Here is an 11,048-nt window from a genome sequence, read left to right as displayed (position 1 = left end):
ATTAGTAATTAGTTACTGTTTTATTGCTCAATTCAGTTATTACGTATCCAGAGACGGTTCCTTGTGATAATCAAAACTTCAAATTTGACTTAAATCTAAACATTTTCCCCTTGTCCAGAAAGACTTCTGTGGATGAGCTCCCTGTGTGGAAGGAGCCCTTCCTCTCTCCCCTTGCTCCCCTTCATCCATGTTTGGCCCCACCAGCAAAAGTGTGGAAAATGTGGGTGGGCTGGGCAAGACATTTTCCCTCATGGAAACTTTTGTGAACTTCAGAAAGCAGGAGCCTCTTCTACTTTGTTCCATGTTTCCCAGTGTCTTGTATGTAATTTAAATGGGAAAATCCACAGAATACTACAAGTAATACAGGAATAAACATATATAAACCAGATGCATCCATATATATAGGGGTGAAGAGACTGAGTGAATGAAGAGGGTAATCTGACAAGAGTTTTGGAGATAATAAGCCTTGAACAGAATTTAGCTGATAGAAGAGAGCAGTCATTCCAGGGAGTGAAAATAGCATTTAGATTGTCTGAGAGGTGGAACGAGGTAGGTATCAAAGAATGTTTAAGTGACTCTCCCAATGGTGATAAATCCATCTTTAAAAGGAAATCAGAATAACTTGGGAGGTAAGAGGGCAATATTTATTGTGAATAATCAGAAGATTTTTAACTTGATTCATTCAGAGGGAACTGGAAACCCTTTTGGGAATTTAAGAAAGAAAATTAGGTGATTAAAATATTGTGGAAGATGGGCTTGAGAATGTGTATCAGACACCAGAGAAGAGGACATTGCCTGTAAGATGTCTGAGAAACCAGGTCTGGTAAAAATAAAATAAGTCTTGTGAAATCCAGATGGCCTCATATTTTCCAACCCAAAGAGATAAACAACAGTTTCCTCTGAGTTTTTCAACATTTTAAAATTTCTTCTCATTCTCCTATATTCTGATAAACAGACCCTTTCTCAATGATTGATGAAGAAAAGGGTTGGGTATTTGACAATGTCACTATATGATCACGCAATTTTTCAAATAGTGCATGTGAGTCCTGCTAACAAAATGTGGCTTTATAGGGAAAATTGGTATGGAATAATATAATTTTTAAAGTCCAATTAAGAAGTGCTGATTGATGTTCTCTAGAAATGAAGAGACCTTTTGTCCTCACGTTGGACAATAGAACCACTTCCTCATCACACATAGAAGGGTGTGATGAGCATGATCATGTGGATGTTTCATGAAGGGTTCTGAAGTGCTTCAGAGCCCCTGATCTCTAATCCTCGTTCACATGATCCCATCTGTCTTGTAAGGTATGACTTCCCTTGTCCAAATGAATAAACTGAAGTTCAGAGAGAACAAGTGACTTACCCAAGTCACACAAATAAATAACCAGAAATGCAAGGACTCAGATCCAGATTATCTAACTCTAAGTTCAGGCTCTTTTTCTTAACACTGAACAATTGGCATAAACAACCATTCATATGTTAGTCATTGATCTTATTCTGTCTGTTTCATTTTATTAAATCATTACCCCATGTCCTGGGGATAATGCATGACTACACTATTAGGGCAAATTTGTTAATATGGACATGCCATGTTAAGTCACGAGGAGGCTAACTCAAATACCTTTCCTTTGATTGATTTTTGGTAAGGATACAGTGAACTTTTAGTTGTGGTTTGACTTACAGCATGTTGTAAACATCAGCACATACTATATTAACTGTCTGAAAAGAGCTGTAGTAGTTTAAATGTTATTTAAAGAATGAAAATATTATGCTATATTAATATTAGTAATTTAATCCTGATAGCCACAATCATGGCAACCACTAAATAGCTCCTTCGGGACTTGGGAATTTATGAAAGAAAGACATAACCAGACAAAGAAATATCTAATGGGTAGGATATACAAAGGGCTACTAAAATTTTGTTTATGATCTTAGCAATTTGAAGTAAACCTAAATAAGACAGCATTCTACTAGTAAGTACCACTCATCTGATTTTTCTCCTTCTAGGTATCAGAATCTTGATAAAAATATTTAAAGAAAACCCAACTGAAAGATAAAATACTATCTGATCAATCTTTACCTTGAGATTTTATAAATGCTACAAATCAGTTAATGACAATGAGGAACCTTTATATTCTATGAGGCACATTTGCATACAATTGTAGTGAGGTTAAAAAAATTCACTCGCATTACTTTTAGGTGTGCAAAGAAAATTAATTTCTATAGTTTTCTCTAATTCTAATCTTCCTTGGGAGCTTCCATCTCCTTGTCAAAAGAGAAGAAGAAATTGTATCCATTCACATAAATGTGCTCTATGCAATAATTCGATTTCAGTATTTCAGAGGTCCTCTCCCTTATGCTGCTCCTCCAAGAAGATATTTGCTATATAAGTGAGGAGGCTTCATGGTACCTTGTTCCCTAGTTGTGGAAAGGGTGAAAGCTGTAAATTTTAGATCCTTGTACTTTCTTAAAAAAGTGGCTATTCTGGTTGGTTCCCTGGACTAGTGATGTCTAAAATGAAACTGATCTTGTCTGACATATTGTCATCCACCTCAGCAGTACATGATCCAAACCATCTGCCCCAGCCTTTGAGTCCCCAACATGTGGCAGGCTCTTTTTTCCAACTCCAAGCCTCTGTCCATCCGTGTGCTTCTCAGCACTCTCCATCATAGGAGAACACACTAACTTTTTTTCAAGAGTTTTTCCATTACCTGTTGAGAAATTCTATGGGAGTCCATTAGGATGTCTTTTGCTATGGTAAATTTTATGGCAATTTGAAGTCCTCATGTGACCATATTCAGTGCAAGAGAATACCTTCTATGAAAGGGATCCTGTTCTTTTTTTTTTTTTTTTTTAATGTTTTACTTATTTCTAGGAGAGAGAGAGAGAGAGAGAGCGTGAGCAGGGGAGGGTCAGAGAGAGAGGGAGTGACAGACTCTGAAACAGGCTCCAGGCTCTGAGCTGGCAGTCAGCACAGAGCCCGACATGGAGCTCGAACCCACGAACCGCGAGATCATGACCTAAGTGAAAGTCGGACGCTTAACCGACTAAGCCACCCAGGCGCCCCGAAAGGGATCCTGTTCTTAAATCCCTGAGATGCAGAATTATTAAACAGTGACAATAACATTGGTTGAATAAATGAACGGCAGCTAAATTTTACAGAGTGCTTTTTGATGTCAGTTGCTAGTCTAAACATTTTGCATCTGTTCACTTATTGAATCCTCACCATGGTCATATGGAGTAACTACTATAATTAACCTCATTTTAAAGATTTTATTTATTTTATTTTTTATTTTTAAATGTTTATTTACTTATTTTGAGAGAGACAGACAGACTTGGGAGAAGGGGCAGAGAGAATCCCAAACAGGCTCCACACTATCAGCTCCATCTCAGAAACCATGAGATCATGACCAAATAAAGAGTCGGACACTTAACCAATGGAGGCACCCAGATGCCCCTAAATATTTTATTTATTTTTAACTCATCTCTACACCCAATGTGAGTCTCAAATTTACAACCCTGAGATCAAGAGTCATGTGCTCTACTAACTGAATTAGCCAGGCACCTCATCCTCATTAACCTCATTTTAGTGATAAGAACACAGGCACAGAGAAGTTAGGCAACTTGCTCCAAATAACGCAGGTAGTGAGTGGAAAGGCTGAAGTCTTAACTCAGGGAGTTTGACGTCAAGTTTTCCTCCTCAAAATCAAAGGAAACTAAGTGACCTAACTGGGCAACATGACCTCTTCAGACCTTCTGTCTAAGCTACATAGAAAAACTATTTGGGAGGTATTTTTTTTCCTGAAAGACCAGAAATCAAGCAATCATCAGCACAGAACTGGTTTGTTGTCTTTCTATTAATTTGCTTAAGCATAAAACATGAGTTGTCTTGCTAAATATTCCTGTTTACTTATTTCTTGATGAAAGGGATCCTCTTTGTAGATCCTAGTTCTATTGGAAATTGTATGAGCTGAAATTGGTCAAAAGAGAGTAGAATAATATCATCATTATCACACATAGTGATACCATTATTAATCATTGGAAATAAAATATTAAGCTAAAAATATCTGTTTTACTTTCTTTTCAATAGAAAAATATCTGTATTCCAAATAGAATCTGACATGACAGATTAGAGCGGGAAATGGAAGAGCAATGAGAATAATTACAACACTTAAACATGCAATCTAAAATCTTCTAATTTCTCTACCTTAACCTGATATAAAAAATCAAAGCTCATATTTATAACTCTGTAATTATCAAGTGTTCACACAGCAAAGAAGTATAACTTTCATGTGGACTTTAACATGTTTAGATATTGCCTGTGTGAACTTCTATGTAAAATATTTATCTTAATCAAGATGATAATGCTACCCAGGACAGCTAGATATTAACAGAGAGTAAATGAGAAAAGTAAATTTATCCAGGATGAGGTATAAAAATAAAAATGCCACGTAGCCATGGAATAAAAAGAAGGAATGATGTCTCACCATTCTACCTTTCAAAATTCCACCTTTTTCTTTAATGTGACAAAAAATAATAGGGTTCAGGCTTTGGACACCATTCACTAGTAGCATTGTATAAAATGTGAATAATCCCCATGAAGAAATGTGTTCATGTCTGAATTATTTGTTTCAGATTCTTGCATTTCTTTCTATATAATAGAAAATATATATATAAAAATTATAGTGACAGTCTTTATCTTGGTTTGAAGGTAAAAGTCCATTTTATAAAGCTGCCTATCCATCACATGTTGTCCTAGTCAACATCTACTCATTAAGTATCCACCACATCTATGCAGGTACACATTGGGCTACAGTGGTGAACATAAAACATAGCTTATGTTCTAATGTGAATTTTGTTTATAGGTAATATTATAGTCAAGTATATCGATGTCTGCAAGATCTGTTAAATGAGACTTTATGATCAGGTGAAGAGATGAAGAATGTATCTCAGTCTAAATATCCAGAAAAAAAAAACCCACACATAATAATATCTTTCATACTGATTCCACAAATCTTACTCCCAGTCAATATTTTTTAAATGATATTTTGTCTTAAAAAGAATTCTGGAAAAAGAAAAGGAAACACGAAAAAATAGATGATGTGGCAAAGTCATGTTTTTAATGAAGGCGTAAAATAGTTGATTGTACCAGTATGGGAATGTAAAGATACATTATCTTACTTGAGCACTATAGCCTTCCACTATGGCCCTTGTGGTCTCATATGTCCTTTGAAATTGTAGCCTAGCAGGTGGAACATGGGATTCTAGTCAGTGATACAAGTACTAACTTCTTCGCTTTCTGGATATGAGACCATGGTGAAGTTGCTTTACCTCTCTGAGCCTTAGTTATCTACCATGTAATAAAAGGCTTATTATGCATCCATAATAGAGTTATCATAAAAAGTAAACAAAATATTTTGAAACATTTCACAAAATATATGACATCATATTAGATGCTCAGTATCTTTGTTTGTATGTGAATCTAAAGCACATGATAGAGTTAGGCTTCACTTATTTACTGAATAGATGTGTTAGTTATCTGTTGTGCAACAAAATATCTTTAAAATTGAGGAATTCAAGAGTGACTTAGCTGGATGGATGTGGTGCAGAGTCTCTGAAAAGAATTCAGTCAAGAAGTTGGCTAGGGTCGGCATCTGAAGGCTTGGCAAGGGCTGAAGAATTCACTTCCATGTTGGCTCTTTCACATGACTGGCAGTACTGCACTGGCTGTTGGCAGGAAGCCTCAGTTCTATGCTACATGGACCTTGATATAGGGTTGTTTGAATTTCCTTACGACATGGCACCTCGCTTCCTCCAGAATAAGTTATTCAAAAGATAGGACATCCAAAAATAAATAATGGAATGACTTTTACAACTAAGCCTTGGAAGCACACTCCATCATCTCCATGATATTCTGTTACACAAATCAGAACTTTTTAACGTAGCAGGGGACTACACAAGGGAATGAAAGGAGGAGCAAGAATCCTCAGGGGCCATCTTGGGGGAAATCTATCACTGTAGACTTCAGGGATTCAGAAGAACAACATGTGCTATTTGATACTGTAAGCAACAGAGCTTTCTTAGTCTCCATCATCTTTGGAAGGAAAAAGACAGTGGTAAATAGCTAGCCCTTCTTGCCCTTCATATCTGAAATATTGTCTAGGAGCCCAGCACTTTTTTATTTTATTTTATTATTTTATTATTTTTAATTTTTAAATTATTTTTTATTTTATTTTTTATTTTTTGAGAAAGAGAAATAATACTTGGGTGGAGGAAGTGCAGAGAAAGAGAGAGAAGCAGAATCCCAAGCAGGCTCTGGGCTGGTAGCCCAGATGATAGTGAGATCATGACCTGAGCAGAAATCAAGAGTCAGATGCTTAACTAACGGAGCCACCCAGGCATCTCTAGGAATCCAGCACTTTAATGGGACATTGACAAAGAGGAGAGTGTTTCTAGGAGTAGGAGCCACAATATTAGAGGGGCTGCACAGGTCGATTTTTTAATGTTTTTTATTTATTTCTGAGAGAGAGAGAGAGAGAGAAACAGTGTGAGCAAGGGAGGGTCAGAGAGAGAGGGAGACACAGAATCTGAAACAGGTTCCAGGCTCTGAGCTGTCAGCACAGAGCCTGATGTGGGGCTTGAACCCACGAACCATGAGATCATGACCTGAGCTGAAGTTGGACGCTTAACTGACTGAGTCACCCAGGCACCCTTGCACATGTCAATTTTAAGAGCTGAATCAAGGAGTCTGGGTGTTGGATCTGGAGAAAACAACTCAGTGAGAGACTAGTACTCATATAATAAATGTCTGAATGACTGAAACTATAATCATGACAGTGTACGGAAGTGGAAGGAGCATTTGGCCTGGAATTAAAGATGCAAGGTCTGGTCCTGGATTTTCCATTTATCTGTTATAAAGTTTTGTATATAAATAACTTAATCTTAATGAGTTCAACTTTTCACCTAAAAAGATGAAGAAGAAGAAGAAGAGGAGGAGGAAGAGGAGAAGGAGGAGATGGGTGTGATAATTCCTGCAGGGTTTAAATATTAAATTAGATAATGTGCCTAAAAATATTTTATAAACCATAATGTTTGGGTAACATGATAAATAGAAAATTGCTACCAAATAAATTTGGTTATTTTCTAAAGGTATTATACTATTAATAAGACTTTGTGTTTAGTTTTAGTTTTACATGGCAGACATAGACTTCTTTTATGAATCTCTAGAAAGGAGAATATTTTAAAACTTTTTAATGTTTATTTATTTATTTTGAGAGAGAGAGAGAGAGAGAGAACAAGTGGGGGAGGGGCCGAGAAGGAGAGGGAGAGAGAATCCCAAGCAGGCTTTGTGCTGTGAAGTGCACAAACTTGTGAACCATGAGATCATGATCTGAGCCAAAATCATAAGGCTTAGCCAACTGAGGCGCTTAACAACTGAGCCACCCAGGCGCCCCTAGAAAGCAATGAGTAGAAACTAGGAACATTGTTTTTCACATAAAATCATAAGAGACTTTGCAGGAACTAGAGCAGTCTAAATAGAATGATGGGGAGAGAAGTAGAGAAGTGAGCTCCAGTTTTGAAGGATTACTATATTGAATATAATCATGTAGGTATCCACAGATCTCTTCCAATACTAAAACTCTGCTATTATCTCATTGGTATGGGCTGCTGTCAGCTGAACCTGAGCTTTGAACTGATCTTCCAGTGGCAGAGAAGGGTTTATACTGTCGTTCCCCTTAGAACCCCCTTTTTACAATTGGTCCTTAACATTATGAGTTGGTTGTCATACAGTGTATAGTCATGAGCCAGAGGAAGCTGGCTTATACAGGAATCCAAACTCCATACCCGAGCCTTCTACCCTAAATGAAATCATTTGCTATATAGTGTTTTCACTTTCCAACCCATGATTTGAATGGTCCCTAATGATAGAGCCTGATGATTATATTACTTTGACACATCTAGATGTTAGTGATATTCTGGTGTAGTGATTCTTAAGTTTTTTGCAGATCTTTTTGGCAGACTGATGAAAGCTATGGCCTTCTTCCTAGAAAAATTCATTCCCATACCTATACACAACATTTTCCATGTAATTTCAAAACTCATCTACTGACTTCCTTCTGGGAATTAACGTATCATAGTTCTAGAACCACTTGACTTGGGGCTTTACTTGGAAATTGAGCAGACGACACATCCACCCAATCCTTAGACTATAAAGGAAGACAGGGGATCACCAAAACACTCAACAGTGTTGCCAATATACACTCAAATTTCCAGGGAAGTGGTCAAAGTTGGGTTACAAGTAGGCCACTGTTCCTAAAAGAATGGCCGCTGCAAAATGCTGGAGTTCATTCCCACTCGAGTTTTTCCTCACATCTTTAGTCTTCTTAAAAACAGGAGCATGTAAATGGAAATAATTGCACCCCCATTTTGATTTATGGCTCCTAGAATTGATACTCTACATTTTTCTTTCCAGGATATTGATAACTAGCTAAGTTCATAGGCAGACTCAATTCCCTTAATCAGATTGATTTTCATTGCCTGAGTTCACTTTTCCTTCTCTGCTTTGATGTTCTACTTACTATTGAGCCAGAATGCTGAATTTCAGGTACACATATACACACATGAGGGGCTTACAGACAGGAGGATTTAATGACCGCCATGTGCCCAGATAATTTGGCCCTATGATCAAAATCAAAATTTTAAAAGTTATTTCCAACCTGAGGCCATGTGCTTGCCTTTCACCCCTTCTCGTCAATGCAAAACCACAGTCTGCAAAAGATCCTATTTCTTTGATTTTATTTTGTGGTTTCAAAGGTAGGAAAGAATTCCACCTAGTTTGAAATTACAGCTAACTTCAGGTAAAGAATATTACTGTGTGTGCGTTGGGCCACTAGAGCCAAGGATAATATAAGGAACCAGCCCAAGACATTAAAATGTCTGTACCAATAGTGGCCATTGTGTCTGGGTTCAGGTCTCATTAGGGAACAAACCCTGTTGACGGATCTTTGTGTGTGGGCTTCATGTCCCAAGTGAGGACTATGAAGCTAGTGAATTGGACGGCCCTGCCAGAGGGCTTGGGCATAGGCACTGAATCTGAGATCAGGATCTAAAACAGAGTTCTAAATTAAAGGGAGCAGGGCCTCCGTCTCTTCTCAGGTTTTGAAACTCCACAGAGAATCAAGGCTTGGGTGAGGCCAGTGGGTAGGAAACAGAAGCAGACCAAAGCATTCCAGTTGTGCCTGTGAGTACATGAATCTCCTGATCCTGGTGCTGAATCCCAGCTCCTTAGAAGACTATGGTTTATAAGGAGCAGGTTGTAACCCATCAGTTGATCAAAAAATCAATTTAGTGAGTCACAATCATCCATTGTAAAACTATATACATATGTAAATACATACATAGATTAGAAAAAATATCAGAATGAATCACAGGTAGTAAGAGAAGAATATTCTATAAAACTTTTACTTCAATAATGCTTGTGTGTGTGTGTGTGTGTGTGTGTAAATTTAATTTTTATTATTTTTTTATTAAGGAGTGTTGGTCAAAAGATTTGACTGCCATGTAAATTTAATTTTTATTATGGAGTGTTGGTCAAAAGATTTGAAAGCCATCACTTTAGGTGAACCTTAAGCTCAATCAGAAGAGCAAATGCCTCTCTTTCTCTGCATCTTATGGTTCTTTCTGGTGTAAATGGGAGAATAACGTCACTCATTACTCAGTGATGTTGGCTCTTTTCGAAGAAGTTATTCCCAAATTGAGTAAGTCCAAATGACCATCCTCACCCTCTTCCTCCTTCTCTCCCTGAGACTACTTCCATTGATTAGAATCCAGACTCCACGCTAGAGGTCCCTAACTGCCTGCTCTAACAATCCCCATCCTCTCTCTCTCCTTCCTCCCCTTCCTTTCCTCTTTCCTTTGCCTGTTGGAAGACTGGAGTGACTATTTCAGGGTCAGGAAGGCTTAATAGCCAAGGCAAACTGCCTTTGGAAGCAGAAATCATAGCAAATAAGCAATTAAGGTGGATACACGCCCCACTGCCCCCACCCCTAGCACCTTCCACAAACATTCCCATCCTGGAGCAGGCCCTCATCACCTCACACCTTGATTATTGCCATAGCTCCCAGTTACCTCCCTGACTCCAGTCCCTCCTCGCATGGCTCCATCCTGCCCATGTATGCCAAATTCATGCTTTGAATATATTGTTTTCAACATGTAATTTTCCTGCTCAAAGTCATCTAAAGCTCCCTTTACCACCAGGTCAGATCTGAACTCCAGAACGTGCCACTCTGGACTCTCCACAATCTTGCTTCTACATGTCTGGCTAAACTTACCTCCGGATGCTTCTCACTTGGCAGCCTGACTCATTCCCCCTTCGATCTCTCAATAGAGTCTCCAACTGCTCTTCATCTGGTCCTCGTATCTCAGCCAACATAGATCATTCTTCAATCTGAACACATACAAAATTCCCTCTATCACTTCTCTGAAATCTTTCCCACATAATCTTACTGTTACTTGATACATATTAATGTTATCTGATCCCTTCAAGCTACTCAAAGCCAAGTTAATCAAGGGCAATATCTCCTGCATGACTCTCTTGCTTATCAAGATATTATATGATATTAAAATGCTAAAACAAGAGCTAATACTTATTGAGCATTACCAAAACGTGTGTTAAAAGTACATTACCTGGGGCGCCTGAGTGGCTTAGTCGGTTAAGCGTCCGACTTTCGCTTAAGTCATGATCTCGCAGTTCGTGGGTTCGAGCCCCGCGTCCGGCTCTGTGCTGACTGCCAGCTCAGAGCCTGAAGCCTGTTTCAGAGTCTGTGTCTCCCTCTCTCTCTGACCCTCCCCTGATCACGCTGTCTCTCTCTCTCTCTCTCCTAGAAATAAATTTTAAAAAAATATATAAAAAAATAAAAAATAAAAAAAATAAAAGTACATTACCTGATTTAAATTTCAAATATGCATTTTTATACCTCCTTAACTGATGATGAAATGGAGGAAAGAAAAAAGGAAGAGCCATCTAAGTCTTTGAAGAGACAGCCTGT

This window comes from Hyaena hyaena, unplaced genomic scaffold, assembly GCF_003009895.1.
Source record: "Hyaena hyaena isolate Hyena2069 unplaced genomic scaffold, ASM300989v1 scaffold_374, whole genome shotgun sequence".
Lineage (NCBI taxonomy): Eukaryota > Metazoa > Chordata > Mammalia > Carnivora > Hyaenidae > Hyaena > Hyaena hyaena.
This window is presented reverse-complemented; position numbering follows the sequence as displayed.